The sequence below is a fragment of the Sminthopsis crassicaudata genome, chromosome 5 (assembly GCF_048593235.1).
Source record: "Sminthopsis crassicaudata isolate SCR6 chromosome 5, ASM4859323v1, whole genome shotgun sequence".
NCBI classification, from domain to species: Eukaryota; Metazoa; Chordata; class Mammalia; order Dasyuromorphia; family Dasyuridae; genus Sminthopsis; species Sminthopsis crassicaudata.
In genome coordinates, this window is record NC_133621.1 from 17,192,891 (window position 1) to 17,208,035 (window position 15,145).

At 51.6% G+C, this 15,145-nt stretch overlaps 1 protein-coding gene across 4 annotated transcripts in view; it reads left to right on the plus strand.

Annotated features, from left to right (window-relative positions):
- The first annotated feature begins 694 nt into the window (after positions 1–694).
- WIPF3 (WAS/WASL interacting protein family member 3) overlaps positions 695–15,145 on the plus strand; it is a 64,425-nt gene continuing 49,974 nt past the window's right edge. Inside the window, exon 1 of one of the 4 annotated variants that reach the window (XM_074266679.1) lies at positions 695–860. The gene's annotated coding sequence lies outside the window, so the exon portion shown is untranslated. The other 3 variants (XM_074266681.1, XM_074266677.1, XM_074266678.1) reach the window with 3 other exon arrangements.

The following is a 15,145-nucleotide window of genomic DNA, read 5'->3' on the forward strand; positions in this document are numbered from 1 at the left end:
GGGATGGGGGCGGGAGCCCGGCCCGGACCCGCTCCGGTAGAACTGCCGGGTCTGTTTGGTTCTGCCGGCCCGCTCTCCGAAACGGCGGCGTCCACAGCCCCCAGCCTCCCGGACGCAGAAACAGCTGAGTGTGCGGAAGGCTTGGGGACGGAGAGGAGGAGGTTCCATGGGCCCGTAGGTGGGTGGGGGTCCCATCATTATTGCCATCTCCGCCCCCTCCCCTCGCTTCTGTGGCTGGATGGGGGAGGGGGACAAGGTCGAATTCCCGGGAAAATGGTTTGGCCTCCGGGGCCCAGGCTGACTGTGGGGCAGTGAGCCCTGGGCTTGGGGTCCCGAGACCTGAGCCCGAGCCGTGTGACCTTAGTCTAGTGGTTTCCTTCCTGGAGAAGTTTCCCCCCGCGGAGGGCGGGGAGGGGGAGAGGAAGATTGGGGGAGGCTCGAGCTCCCAGGGCGGGCCGAACCGGGGGGGTTGAGCCAGGTGCTGTCCCGGGTCCCCTCCCCAGGGGGATGCTGCTGTCAGAGGGGCCGGATGCCCAGCGGGGCGGGCACAAAGCGCTCGCCGGGGAGGGACGCCCCGGGCCAAGGTCGCGGGGCACGACCGGAGAGTGAGTGCCTCCAGCGGCCGCCTGGCACCTCCCGAGCCCCGGGGAGGAGCCGCGCGAGCAGGTGGGCGCCGCGGCCCCGCCTCCCCGTCCCGGCGGCCGCGCGGCGCTCGGTGCAGCCTGGCCGGGGAGCGGCGGGAGCCCTGCGGACCGCGGGCCGCGCGGCGCTCGGGACTCCGGGACAGGACGGCGGGCGGGACGCAGCCGGAGCAGCGCCGCCCCCTCCCCGTAATGTAGCGCTCGCCTGTCGCCTTCCTTGTGAGTGTGCGCGCGCGCGGGTGCTTGTGTGTCCCGGGCCGCGGGGGAGCGGAGCAGGCGGAAGGTGGGGGAAGGGGAGCCGCGTGTGCCCCCATGGGGGGAGCGGCCGGGCTCCCCGCACCCCCCGCTGCCCTTCTTGGAGCTGCCTCAGGCCCCGGTCCTGGGACATCGAGGGCGCTGCCAGGCGGTAACCGGACCCGGGAGCCGGACCAGGTCACTTGTGGGTTGCTTAGAGACTCCCCGGGCTCCGGGCTCAGATGAGCAGCCCCTGGCACGGAGGGGGCCCGAGCTCGGGCGTAGCTCCCCGGTGCCCGGCGCCGCTGCACCCCCACCCCTCCACCCAGCCCCAGACAAAGGCTTGGGCCGGGGGGGGGGGCGGGAAGGGGGGGAGCCGGGGTCCTGCGAGGGCGGGGGAGGGGAGAAGCCGCGGTGGGCTCTCGTTCGGGCCCCCAGATCCCAGCACACGCCGAGGGATGCTCGTCCGCGGGGGTGGGGGGCGAGGGGGGGGACCTGCGGGGCTGCGCATCCCGGGGGCGAGCGGCCCTCCCGGGGCAGGAGCCTGGGACACCGTGGGCAGCTCTCCCGGGAGCAGAGCGCGAGCTGCCTTCGGGAAGTAACCCGCTGCCTGCGTGGGGGCGGCAGCGCCGAGCGGGGGGGGGGGGCGGGGGGGAAGGGGGGAGGAGCCGCCCCCCACCTCCCCCGGGAAGGAGCTCTCCCGAGGCAGCAGGTAGATAGAGCGCCGTGTACTAGCTCGGGAGAGGCGGTGGAGAGAGGGAGGAGGCGAGCAGAGGGAGGGGGAGGGGGGAGCAGCGGGGGGCTGCCTCCCCCTGCCTCAGCCTCCCTCCCACCCGGGGCCGCGGGGAGGGACCTCTCCTCCGTCAGCCGCAAAGTTCTCTAGTGTGGGGAAGCTGCGGGCCGGAGAGCAGCTCCCGCCTTCATTTCCTACCGGGCTCGGGGCAGTGCGCTGACAATTCCTGGCGGCCACGTAGTCTGACTGCAGGTGAGAGTCACCCTCTTCTCAAAGCGGTTCCGGAGAAGGGGCGGGGGGCTGGGAGGCGGCCGGTTCTGTGAACCCAGAGCTCCGGGAACTCGGGATGTGGGGGAAAGCAGAGAAAATGAAAAGTTGGAGGAAGAACAGAGAAGGAGGGAGAGAGCAGGCGAGGGAGAGAACAAGGGAGGGAGGAGAGAGGAGAGAGGGAAGGAAGGGGAGAAATAGACAGAGACAGACACAGAGACAGAGAGACAGAGACAGAGACAGACACAGAGACAGAGACAGACACAGAGACAGACACACAGAGAGAGACAGAGAGAGAGATGATGTTGGTGGAGAAACATCTCGGGTCTGTTTCTGGTGGAGGAGAGAATACGGGAGATGCGGCTCCTTCCCGGGTTCCTTCTCTGTGGAACCCCGCAGGGCTGGAGCTCACGCAGCCCGCAGCCGCAGGCAGGACAGACATTCTGCGGGATGCCCTTTTCCCTTTTCCTCCGGGCGGACTCTTTGTTTTCTGATAAATGTGAGCATGAGATTGTGAGGCAGCCTGAAGTCAGGCAGCAGCAGAAGGCATGGAGGATGTGTGTGCTGCACACAGGGAGCTTTAAGAACGTGAAAGTTGGAGGAAGAGGAAAAATCCATCCATTCTGGGGGGGGGAACCTCTTTTTTCTTTTTCTTGCTTTATGGGCTGGGATTTGCAGACCATCTAATACATGCAGGCTGAGTTTTTGTAGATATTCCCAAAAGACTTATAAGAAAACTCACAAATAAGAGAGAGAGAGAGTACAATTCACTCCCAAGGCTAAGAAACGGACAGCTGCAGGCGACACATTCTCCCTCGACCTTGGGTCATCTTAGAATAGCCCAACAGCCACTAGCGGCTCTAAAATGAACTTTTCCCAGTTTCCGCTACTCACTGGGCCTTTATTGCATGTTCTTAACCAGATACCTTCCCCAAACTGCCCTGTGAGGCAGGCTGGTAGGTAGGTAGTATTGGTGTTACATATTGTTCCCATTTTACAGCTGGGGAAGTTTCAGCTCCCCAGATTGTGTCTTCCCCTGAGTCACACCATTAGAAAGGGGAGGGGGGGATGCCCAGGATTCTCCAGCCCGAACCTGAGGGTGCTTCTGCTACGGCCCTCTTGCTGCAGTAAAGCATTTACTTATTTAAAGTAAATTTATTTAAAATTTGTAAAGCTCTGTGAGGATGTCAGCTTGTTTAATATGAAGCTAAAACAAGAAATTGCAAAATAGAAAAAAATAGTTTGTTTACAGCATGTTCTGAAATGAGTGAATATTTAAAGCATAGGAGAAACATGAGAAAATTGCTCCTTCCAATAGGATCTGCACATATTTTAGGGACAGGGATAGGGACCCGACCCCCGGTTTCATTGGTGGAGAGAAGAGAGGAAACTGTCCGGTGCAAGTTAGTCCCTTCTCAGAAGAGGAGTTTCCTGGGGAAGGTGACTTGCCCAGGTTCATCCCTTCTCCATGTGTCCGAGTGGGGACTCAAGGCCGACTCTTCGGCCACCCCACATCACAAGATGCTGCCCTTGTAGCCCGGTTTGGGGGAGCCTGGATTCCCTCCCCACTCTCAAGTTTATCTCAATGGGGGAGACTTTTAGAGTCTGCCTCTTAGTGCCACACATTTGGGAGGAGGATGGAGGTTTGCTGTGATGGAGCGTGATTATGCAACAGAAAGTTATCTTTAGGCAAGGTTTCCTTTGTCACCACATTCCTTGTGCCATCTGGCTGCTAGAATTTTTAGAAAGGAATTCTAACATTGAACTGTTTTCACTCATAGCCCGACCAACTCAACCTTGATTTAATTATTAAAAAGAAGGGAAGGGAAGGAGCGAGCTAGCCATTTAATACATTTTTCTGTTTTCTAACTGCTTTCCAATTTTACATTACAACCATTTCCTCAGATTCCACTTTTTTGGGTAATAAACTGTATGACAGCAACAGCTAGCGATGCACTTTGATTGTGTATACCGTCATCTGCATCCATAGGCCCCCACCTCTTAGTTGAGAGAAGATTCTTTCATTGTCCCTTCTCCATGCTGGAGGTTGGTTATCACAGTCGGTCAGAGTTGGGCCACTTTTCAGGTGTTGTTCTGTCTAGGTGATGGTTGTTATGGCATATCTTGGCCTCTATCTTCCGCCTGTTTTGGAGAGTTCATACCCATTTAACGGGATGCTACCCTTGTACAAAATTCAGGAGATTTGGGCTTCCATTGCAAGTAGACACTGACGGTGAGTGGGGCTCTTACTGCCTCAGCCTGTGCATGTTGGGACTTTGCTTCGAGGAGGCCGGGAACCTGACCCGTTTGGCAGCGTGGGGGAGAGTGATATCCTGCTGGGGGGGGAGGGGCTGTTCGCTAGAACGTCTCCTTGAACAGCTGACAGAGGGAGAGCACAGTCAGCGGCACAGACGCCCAATGGCGAGCTGTTTTCTGTGGGCTGTTCGCTGTTTGCAGACTCGGTACATTTCAAGTGAAATGCCTGGGAACACTGTAATCTTGGGGTTGTGGAATAAGACCATTTAAAAATCAAAGAATCCTGTCTGTGGGGCTGAGAGGGACCTCAGAGACCACCTGGCCCCATTTTACAGATGAGGAAACTAAATCCCAGAGAGGTAAAGGTGTCACCCAGGTAGTAAGGCTAGAGATGGGATTTGAACCCACTTCCTTGGCTCTGGTACCATTTCTTTGTATTCAGAAAGTTGAGCATGGGAGTTTGCTTTTGGCGTACAAGGCAAGGATCCACCATCTTTTGATTACGGGTGAGTTGCTTAGGGGTCCTTCTGTACCTCTGCCTTCCCATAGCCGGTTCCCAAGCAGAGGATCATAACTGAGCTCCAGGTTGGTTGTGGGCAGCCACAAAGGTCAGAGGATCAAAGATTTAAACCACAAGAGACCTTTGGAGTAATCCAGGGCCAAACCTCTCATTTCTCAAGAGGAAACTCAGGCGGAGACAGATGGAGCTACTTATCCAAGGTCACAGGGACAGCGAGAGCCAGGCCCGCCGACTCCCAGTCCTAGTGTGCGCACCTGGGGCTTGTGCATCCCCCTCAGCCTCCCTTTCCACGTCGGCATTCAGAAAGCCTGCAGCTCTTCTTGGGGGTTATCAGGGGTTCTGGTTTCGCTCGACTTCCACCCCCTCTGCAGAACCTGGATGATAGATGGTGGATTCTCCAGCCAAGAGGCAGAAACAAATGTGGCTCTTTTCCCTCAAAGGTTGCTGACCAAGCTTAGCTTTTAACATCAGATGAGAATCAGGTGCTTTAAGAGAAGCACAATATTGTCAGTGCTTCCTCGTACTTCCATGATTTATTCATCAGCTGCCGCTGTGCACCTAGGCAGCTCGGTTTGATGCTGGATTCTGATATTGCATATACCCCCATAGGGTTGGACGCAGTGTTCATGCGGGTGCAGGCGTGGGGTGGGGGGGGGGTAGGAAAGATAAACTAGGAGCTCGCGGTGGTGGGGGATGCCTCCAAGTTTCCTAAATAATGCATCAGTGGGTTGTGTTCCTGTGCAGACGGGTGTAACTCTTGCTGGTCCCTCATCTGACTGCGTGTACCGACTGTGTGACAGTGGACAAGTCCCCTAACCTTTAAATACGTTCACAGACTCGAGAAGTGGCAGAGAAGGCGCCCACGTGCCCTGAATGAAGGCATTTTCTTACCCTTAATTCAGGGGACCGGTCTCTTTCCAGCTTCCTGTGGTGGGTCATGATAAAGATCTCCAGACTCTCCCCGTCTTGCATCACTCACTCATCTAAAATGAGAGGGTGTCAGTAGAATGAGATGGTTTGATTCACTGGACCCCCAAGGTCCCTTCTTGCTCTAAATCTGTGAATGTTCCTGTCTATCTTGCATGGCTCAAGTTCTCCACAAGAAAAACAGGGTCTTGAGGGAAAGGACCGTGCATTTTGCCTTTCTTTAAATACCCGGCACTTGACATAGTGCCTAGCACATAGTAGGTGCTTAATAAATGCTTGCTTTGAGAAGGGTTCCATAATGACTCAAAAAAGCCTAGAGACCTCTGAACTAGATGATTTCTCAGTGCTCCCTCTGGCCCTGGCGCAGTGTTCTTACACTCCTAAGGCCATCTCTGGGACCTTGAAGGCTCTCCCAGAAAGCGAAGAGGATTCTGCACAGCTGGAAGTGTAGGATGCCCAAGGGCATGCTCCGCTCAGTCTGGGAAAGTCCATCTCTGGGGCGGCTGCTGGGGGAGCTGACGTGGGGAGCCCAGCCTTGGAGAGAACTGTCTGCTCGGGGGTCCCGGCCGGCCTTTATGGGAGCACCACGGGCAGCTAGGAGAAAGGGAAAAGAAAATAGATGGAGGAGGGAGGCAGTTCTCACTCTGCCCCAGAGTCCCTAATACTGTAACATCAGGAAGCTTTTCACTTCCCTCTGGCTGCCATCATATTTAGAGAAAAAAGTCTTTCATGTTTGACCCTTGTTGGCTAATGAATATAATAATAAGGAGCATTTCCTTTGTTTCTTTTGTATCAGGAGGGGTGGGGGGGGGGGGGCGGATGTCTCTAGCCACATCTGTGCTCCTTTTAGCAGCTAGCGTTCTGACTTATTCCAGCATTCTCAAGCAGCCCAGGCCCCATTAGAAGTCACTGCGGTCAGCTCCAAGCTTGAAAATCGACACTTTGGTGTTTGATAAAATTGACATTGGAATATGAATAATCAGAAAGTGCCTTAAAGGACTTAATAGAGTCACAGAAGTGCAGAGGAGGACGGGACGCAGAGACCGGTCAATCCCACTGACTGGAATGAATCTCCCCTACCGTCCCCCCAACAAGCATCGACTCCCTTCCCCGGCGCAGCCCCCGGCAACCCGGTGCATTTTGGGAAACTCTTAAATCTATATGTTAAACTGGAATCTGCCTCTTTATAATTATGGATTACGGGGACCATGATGTTGGGGTCTACTTGCTTCTGGTCCCAATCTAGCTGGGTGTCCCTGCCTGAGTCACCTAATTTAACAATGTCCTTAGTAAATATGTAAAACTTAAAGTTATAGAGTCATTGATCTGCATTGGTTGAGAGATTGGTTCATGGGATGATGGCAAATCACTATTGTGACCATATAAGAAATATAATTTGTTAAATGAGGGAGCACTTTCCTCAGTGCTGGACTCAGGCTCCCCACAATCTTCCCCTCACACCGCACTGGGAACGGAGTTCCACGACTGTGCCAGGAGAACAGGAGCTGGCAGATGAAGAAAGCTTCGCCCACAGGCCCAGGGACGTTCGGGAGTGTCTCAGAGCCAGACCCGTGGAGTTTACAGAGGCTGCTCATCATGGCAGCTGCTACAAGGAATTTCAGGGACAGATCACCCCCCAGCAATCAGTGTCAGAGAGGGATCTCAAGCACCAGAGGTACCCCAGGTCCTCAAAATCGTGGCTCCATAGGCCTGAAAGGGGGGGGCCAGAACTGGTGACTATTTCCCCAGGATAACACAGCTGCTAAACTGACGCTAAACATGGGAGTGTCCTAGGGACCCTCCGGACCATAAATGAAGAGGCTACACTGGATGACTTCCAGGGACTTAATTTATCGCCCTGTGTTGTAGAACTAGAAAAGATGCTAGAGGCTTCAGCTCCCACCTCAGAGAGCTGCTTCCTCGCTGTGTGACCCTCGGCCAGTCACTTAGCAAGTCACCCATCCTCCTCTAGCCTCAGTTTCCTCATTTGTAAAGTGATGTTTCTGTGAGGTCCCTTCTGGTCCTGGTGCAGCGTTCTTACACTGCCAAGGTGATCTCTGGGATCTTGAAATGTGGAAAGTGGAAATAATAGCAACCATGAGGTTGTTGAGAAAAGCTACATAAAGTGATTGGTAAACCTTAAAGCACACTCTAAATGCTGGCCATAAAGCAGCAGCTGGATTATATCTGAGACCTTCAGTTTCTCTAAAAATGTTCCTTCTGCTGTAGGATTTTGACTGATATATGTCAGTATTTATGTCAGGATTTCTACCTTCGTCCTTGGTGGCTAATACAGTTAAATATATTCATGTACACACATGTTTGTACACATGCATACACATGTGTATATTTATACATATATGTGTATACATGTCTATATGCACATATTATATGTATATAATAATATATATAAATATATAATATTTTCCCCCAACTCTTTCCTTTCCCCATTCATCAAATCATGCCTTACAACAAAAGCACAAAACCAACCTAGCAGGTGACTCTGGGAGTATATTCAGTATTCTCTATCTGGAGCCCCCTTCCCGGACAGCTTCATGGGCCAATGGAGAGAGCCCTGGCCCTGGAGTTAGGAGGACCTGAGTTCAAATCTAACGTTTCACCATTCCTTGCTGACATCAATAGCCACATGCCAAAGATATTCTATGCATATTCTGATATCTATGTGGCCTTTCTTTTGGTCTTTAACCTCCTCGGGCGATACGCCAAGCAGCGGAGTCCCTAAATGTCACGGTTTGGATGGTTTTGTTATTTTCCAGCATAATTTCCGAGCTCATCCATTTTTTAAAAATAGAGTAGGTCTCGAAGCAAACATTCACTTTTCCAATACGCTTTTCTCCAGAGATTCACAAAAAGGGCAAAGTCGTTTTAGCAATAAGTAAGGTACTGCCTTAAAACCATTCTTCATTTCACAGAGCCTCCCCTGAGTCTTAGACGAGCTCTCTTGGCAGGGTGAAAAAGAATAGAAATGAACCCTAACCAAAAAAACCCTCAGCTACTTTTGATTGCCATGGTTTCTAGTCGTCTCTCTCTTTTTCCTGGCTCTACCTTGCTGTACATGTGAGAGGATTCTGAAAGTATGCCTACAGTGGAAAACTGTTAACTGTGTGGTTGTGAAAGTCAGTGTGTGTGTATGTGTGTGTGTGTGTGTATGTGTGTGTGTGTGTGAACAGTCAGGGTTAAGTGACTTGTCCAGGGTCACACAGCTAGTGTCTAGGGTTGAATTTGAGCTCCTGACTCCAGGGTTGATGCTCCATGAACTTTTGAAGATGTCTGTGGTCCTCAGTTTCTTCATTTGCAAAATGAACATAATTTAAATCAACTAAATTCAGCAAATATTCTGAGGTAGGTGTTAGGGATTCAGACCAAGACAAAGATCCAAAAGAACCCGGGGCCTCCAGAGGTTACCTTTTATTAGGCAAATACACCATCTTCACATCCAGAATGTGCATGTAGGGGAGAGAACAGAAGGCAAGGAGCGGATCAGGAATATGTGAGGAAGGAGAAGCCATTAACCCAAGTACAATCAGAGAAGGACTCCAAGTAATCTTAGTACCAAAACTAAAGCTTAAAAAAAAAAAAGCTAAAAAAAGTGGGGAGGCTAGCATTCCCTAGAATACAGAAATATTCTGAGCAAAGAAGGCACCCTGCAAACCTTAGAGTGAAAGACTGATGTGAATTCAGCCACTGTGTGAGGTGAACGGTAGCCAGCTCTGGTCAGCAAGGAAGACCTGGATTCAAGTCTTGCCTCTGTTATATGCTGCTCTGTGACCCTGGACAAATCATTCACAAAGGCAGCTTTCTAAAACTCTTCTGTTTCAGCTGTTCTCTATTGAGGCTTTTTACATTAATGAAATCAGATATGGGGAAACAGACAAAAATCATTTTTTAAAAAGTTCCTGTCCTCAATGGGCTTATCTGTTGAAGAAGACATTTTTATTTAAGAAGATGCAAAATAAAAAAGAGGAAGGGAATTATGATAGTGATTTTTATTAATAATAATAATTATTATTATAAAGCTGATGCTTATTTAGCATGTACTGCGAGCCAGGTACAGTGATAAGAACTTTAAAAATGTATCTCATTTGATTCTCACAAGTCACCTGGGAAGGGGATGCTAATTTTTATCTTCATTTTATAGATGAGCAAACTGAGGCAAACAGGGTTAAGTGACTTGCCTGGGGTCTCACAGCTAGTGAGCGAGTGGGGCTGGATTTGACTGACTCCTGGCCCAGCGCTCTAACTGCTGAACTACCTACTAACCCACACAGTGGCGCTGATGCCCTTTGTGGTACCCAGAATGTCCTCACATCTTGGCGACACAGAAAAGCTTCCCACGTGGGCCGGTAGCAGACTGTGTGTCTGCCATCCATGGACGTCCCTCCTAAATCTCGGCTCTCAGCCAAGCTCGGATCCTCTGAGTGGCCACACTGACCCACTGTTCCCGTGTGGAAGGGCTGCCCCTGCATGTGCCAGTCTACCCCACTCAGAACATCGAAAGCTCATTCCCTCTCATCTCTTTGGCACTTCTCACCTAAATTGAGGTCTAAAAATAGTCCCCCAGCCCTGTCTGCAGCCCCAGAGGGGTGTCTGGGGGGATCCAAAGGCCACTGGCAGTGGAAAATAGCCCCCTCCTCCCAGAACTTGGGCCTTTGTTCTGGGTAATGGGCAGGTCTGTTCCAAATGGAACAAAATTGCCAGTGATGGAGCCTGCCAGCTGAGAAGTACATGCCTAAGTGGGTTCCCCGTGGTGGACTTGCCTTTTTACCCCTCCTCCCATCTTTTTACTCTTCCTGCCCATTTCACCAAAAACATCTTGACCTCCGGGAGGTCCTGGACTGAATCTGAGCTTCAGCTGCCCCTCACCAGGCAAGGAGTCACGTAGAATACAGTCCCACAGCTGCTTCCCAGTTAAAAGGATGGCGACTGAGGAGGCTCGGAGGGCCCTGGGGGGCCACCAGCCCAACCCAGAGGTTTAGTGATAGGAATCATGATTCAAAGTGGGAAGCATCTTCCAGCCAACCTGGTCATCTTCCATAGGAGCAGCAAGGCCCAGGGTCTTATCCGTGTGTAGCCCGAGTTGTAGCCTCAGAGGCAGCATTTGAACCCAGGTCTCTGCCTCCCAAGTCCCAAAGATGTGCTCTTGTCCCCTCATCCATCCTTTGCCTGTGCCTTTGAGGCAAAGGATTATTTGAAATATATGGAATATTTTAGATGGATTTTTAAAAAGAGATCAAGAGAAAGGAGGCAGTATGGTGTGGGGAAGGCCTGAGTCCGAAATTTACTCCCAGGTAAAGTGGGGCCTGAGCTCATTCTGAGTATGGGGCATGAAGGAACACATTCATCGAGGTATTTTAATCATTTCTCTTGGTTAAGCGTCAGGAGCCAGCTCTCTAAATGGTGAAATTGGCCTTTAGTTAGAAAAGTTAGAGGTCAGATGGAACAACTTGACTGACATTGGGTCTTTCCAGATGACTTTCTTGGAGATCCAGACAGTGGCTGATGTTCAGTCCGCTCAAGACTCTGCCCAAGAGTCCCCTCACCGCCCCCCCCAAGACTTTTTCTGGTTTCAGGGTGGGAGAGAAGAAGGAAGAGAAAAAGGAAGAGGAAAAGAAGGAGGAGAAAAAGGAGAAAGGGGAAAAATAGAAGAAAGAGGAAAAGGAGGAAGAATGACATTCTTCCTCTCCATTGATTTATGTAGAGGCTCTATAGTGACCTAGCTGTTTTTTATTGTTTCTTTACAAAATAATGTAAGATCTTTGAAGGCAGGAACTGATTTTTTTGTCTTTGTATCTGTAGAGCTTATCAGAGTTTGGAGCAAAAAAAACCCAGTTAAACAATTTTTCTGTTTAGGAAACTCCTCTATCTATGTGGAAGGACCTTAGTTTTAGCAAGCTGTCCAGGGATGCTGAGAAATGAAACTTCTGAGTATATGTCATACAGCTAGTCTGCCTTGTCAGAAGCCAAGAGGATTCAGCTATGACTTGAACCCAGGCCTTCCTGCCCGTAAGGTACAAATCCCTGTTCACTCCTCGTAATCATGGCATCGAAAGATTCCAGTCTCAAGCTGAAATGGACATTCAAAGCCATTGAGTCCAATTCATTTTGCTGATGAGGGAACTGAGCACAGAGAATTTAGACTGTCACAACTCCAAGTGTCTGAGATGAAACTTGAACCCAGCTCTTCTCGAGTCCTCCTATCTGCCCACCCCCTCACATTACGTCCCCAAACTTCAAACATCGCCCTAACTGTGTAACTGGGCCCATAAATGGGACCAGTGACACTCTCAGAACTGTCCGATCATCAGCCTAACAAGGACATGGAATCACCTAATCATGAGCTTAATAAATACCTGATTGAGTTCATTTGAAAACAAGCTTGAAGCCCTACCCTTGAGAAGGATTATCTGATGTGCTCAAACATTGTGCTGGTCATTGGTCTTCTCCTAGCCTCATTTTACCTATCTATTAAATAAAGATAAACAATACTTGTAGTAGAAACTTTTTTTGTGGCTATTCATTTCTTTTAATTATTTTTTATTTTTTTGTAGTAGAAACTTTAAAGGATTGTTAGGAGGCTCAAATGAAATGATATGCCTTCAAGTGCCTTATAAACATTAGAGCAATTTTTTTTTTAAAGGAAGGAAGGTAATCTGAGTTCAATCAGTAAGCATTTATTAAACACCTACTGTATGCCAGGGACTACGACAATGGGAATGTGATGACAAAAAGGAAAAAGCCCTTCTCTCAAGGAGCTGATGTTGGAAGGGGAGAGGAAACAACTTATGCACGTGTTGATATATATGCCTAGAGAAGCTCTTCAGAAAGCCAAGACAAATAGATCCTTGTGGAGATGATAAATCTGGAGCCCCAGAGGGTCTTCTGGAATTTCATTTGATATATGGAGATTCCATACTGCCTGAATTAGAACTGCTTAGGCTACTCCCAGTGTAGACATTTTGGAAGCTTCCTCCCACCTTTGTAACTCTATTTCCATTTTATAGATGGACACATCGTGCTAAAAACAGCTTCTCCCCATCCCTTGTTTTCCTAATGCATCATCCTCTCTTATAGCTCTTTATTACACCTTTTAGAAACTTTTCATCTTAGTGCTTTTCATAGCAACGGGAATATCATGAACGCTTGTTAACTGACTTCCCTAGGCCTCAGTTTTCTCATCCATAAAATGGAGATGATAGTGCCCAATAGTTTCTACTTCTGAGCCCTGAATGAGAGCAGCTGCAGAAATCACTTTGTCAACTTAACGTTCATGGTTATTCACCTCTTTATTATCGTTGTGGCTCTCCTTATCTTTGCTGCTGTTTCTTTTCCTCCTCCACATCTAGCTGGTCATGTTTTTGGTTTTCAGTATCATTTTTTGCTTTGTTTCTAATGGAATATTTGTGCTTCATTTCTAATCACTAGAACAGAGTGTTCTGGAAACCCGGAGAGTGTCTGAATATTTAGAACCTCGGCGGGGGCAGCGCCGCGTGGTGGGAGGCTGGAGGTCTGGATTTCAGGCGGCTTGGGACCTTGGAGACTTTTTTTTTTTTAATGTCCACAGCCCTCAGTTTTCTTATGTGTGAAAATTCGGGCACTGGACTAGAAGGTTTCCAAGGTCCTTCCCCGAGACAACAAGCTGCTATTCTGGGGCTTCCGACCGGGGCAGTCTCCAGCCCCTCAAGATGTTGATGAGTGGGTGTCTTCCTGTCTCCTTCATTAGGAATCCATGGGCCCTGGGAGGGGGGTGTCTGCGGGCACAAAGGGGTGCTCAGGGCTCTGCCAGCCTCCCGGGCGCTGAGGGACCTGGGTAAACTGGCATCACGAAGGGGCGAGATGACTGCGCTGCTGACAGGAGTCCTGGGTTCTCTTCCCAAGCCCGGGAGGAGAAGGTTTTTCATTCATCAGGCTCTTCATGACCCATTTGGGGCTTTCTTGGCAGAGATACTTCGGTGATTGGCCATTTCCTTCTTTGGCGCATTTTACAGGTGAGGAAACTGAGGCAAACGGTCTAGTGACTTGCCCAGGATCACGCAGCTAGGAACGGTCTGAGGCTGGATTTGAATTTAGGCTCCTGACTCCTCTCTCTCCACTGCAACACGTGGCTGCCCTGGAAGGATGGGGACTATATGGCTTAAAGTATGATGCTAGAGTCTGAGTGAAGATGTCTGGAGTTCAAATTCTACCTCAGATATTTACTAATGGGTGACCCTGGGAAAGTAACTGCTTTGTCCCTCAGTTTCCTCATCTGTAAAATGGGGGTAAAAATAGCACCTGCTTTAGAGAGCTGTGAGCAGCAGCGCATACAGGCAAATCCCTTTTAAAAGCTTTAAGTATCGCATGAATGTTAGCAGTTATTATTCATTTAGCTCCAAAGTCTCCTCGAGCTCTAGTGGTGCATGAATCATCCACGACTCCATCCAGACAGAGACTCCGGAGCTTTCCAGATATCCATTAGGACCGGAAGACAAGCGCGAGGACGAGGTGCTCGGGCACTTAGGAGATGGCTCCCTAGTTCCCTCGGGGTCCAAGCCCTCCCCTGACGCAGACCACCGCCCGTCATGGTTACCCAGGGGCCTTTGCTTTGGGGGCCGCAGCCGCCACGTGTCTGGGGGCTCAGCCGGACTGGTTCAGGATGACGGCGCTGCGGTTGGTCCAACTCTCCCATTTATGGATAAGGAAACTGAGGCTTAAAGTCGCCCGGGCTCCGTGTTATAAGGAGGATCCGAACCCTTCCGAAGTCTGCGATCCCGGGTGTTCTGTTATATAAAGCCTCACAGCGGAGAAGCAGAGGACCTGGGTTCGAATCCTCCTTCTGAAGCCCGCGTGACTGGGGGCAGGCCCCCAGAGGCCGGGATTGCTCTGGAACAGGAGGAGCGGCCCCCCGAGTCCGGGTGAGGCCGAGGTGGGTTCTAGAGCGGGCCGCCCGCGCCTGGAAGAGCTGGTCGGAGGCCCCGGGGGCGTGGCCGCCGCTGCCGGAGGTGGGAGTTTGCACACAGACGGGGTCCCAGGTGGTGGAAGCTCTAAGCGCAGGCGGAAACGCGAGCTGGTATCCCCACGTAAACAGAGTGGGTGAGGAGGCTGCAGCACCGGGAGCCCGGCTTCCCGAGCCCGCCGGAAGCGGAGCCCGGAGATCGGGACATTCGGCGGGGAAAGGGGAGCCGGCCGCGAGCGATGCGGGGGGCGGGGAGGGGGCGCCCCGGGCTCTCCCCGCCCGGGCCTTCTCCCCCCGGGCCGAGGGCTCCGTCCTGGCACCCAGGTCCAGCCCCTGGGGCTGGCCGCCCCCCCGGCCCTGCCTCGACTTCCCCGCGTACTGAGCCTCCGGGGACCGCGCGGACTTGGCGCCTGATCCGGTTTGCGCTCGTGGGGTTCCCATCAGACTTTTCGGGAACTCGGGCCTGGTGCAGGAGACCCGGCTGTGGAGGTGGGACTAGCACGAGGGGCTCTTTTTATAAGTGGGTGTGTCTCGAGGGCCAACGAAGGGGGCGGGAGGCCGTCCTCGTGTCACTCGTGGGAGCCCCCACGGGCCTCCAGGCCGGAGCCCAGATC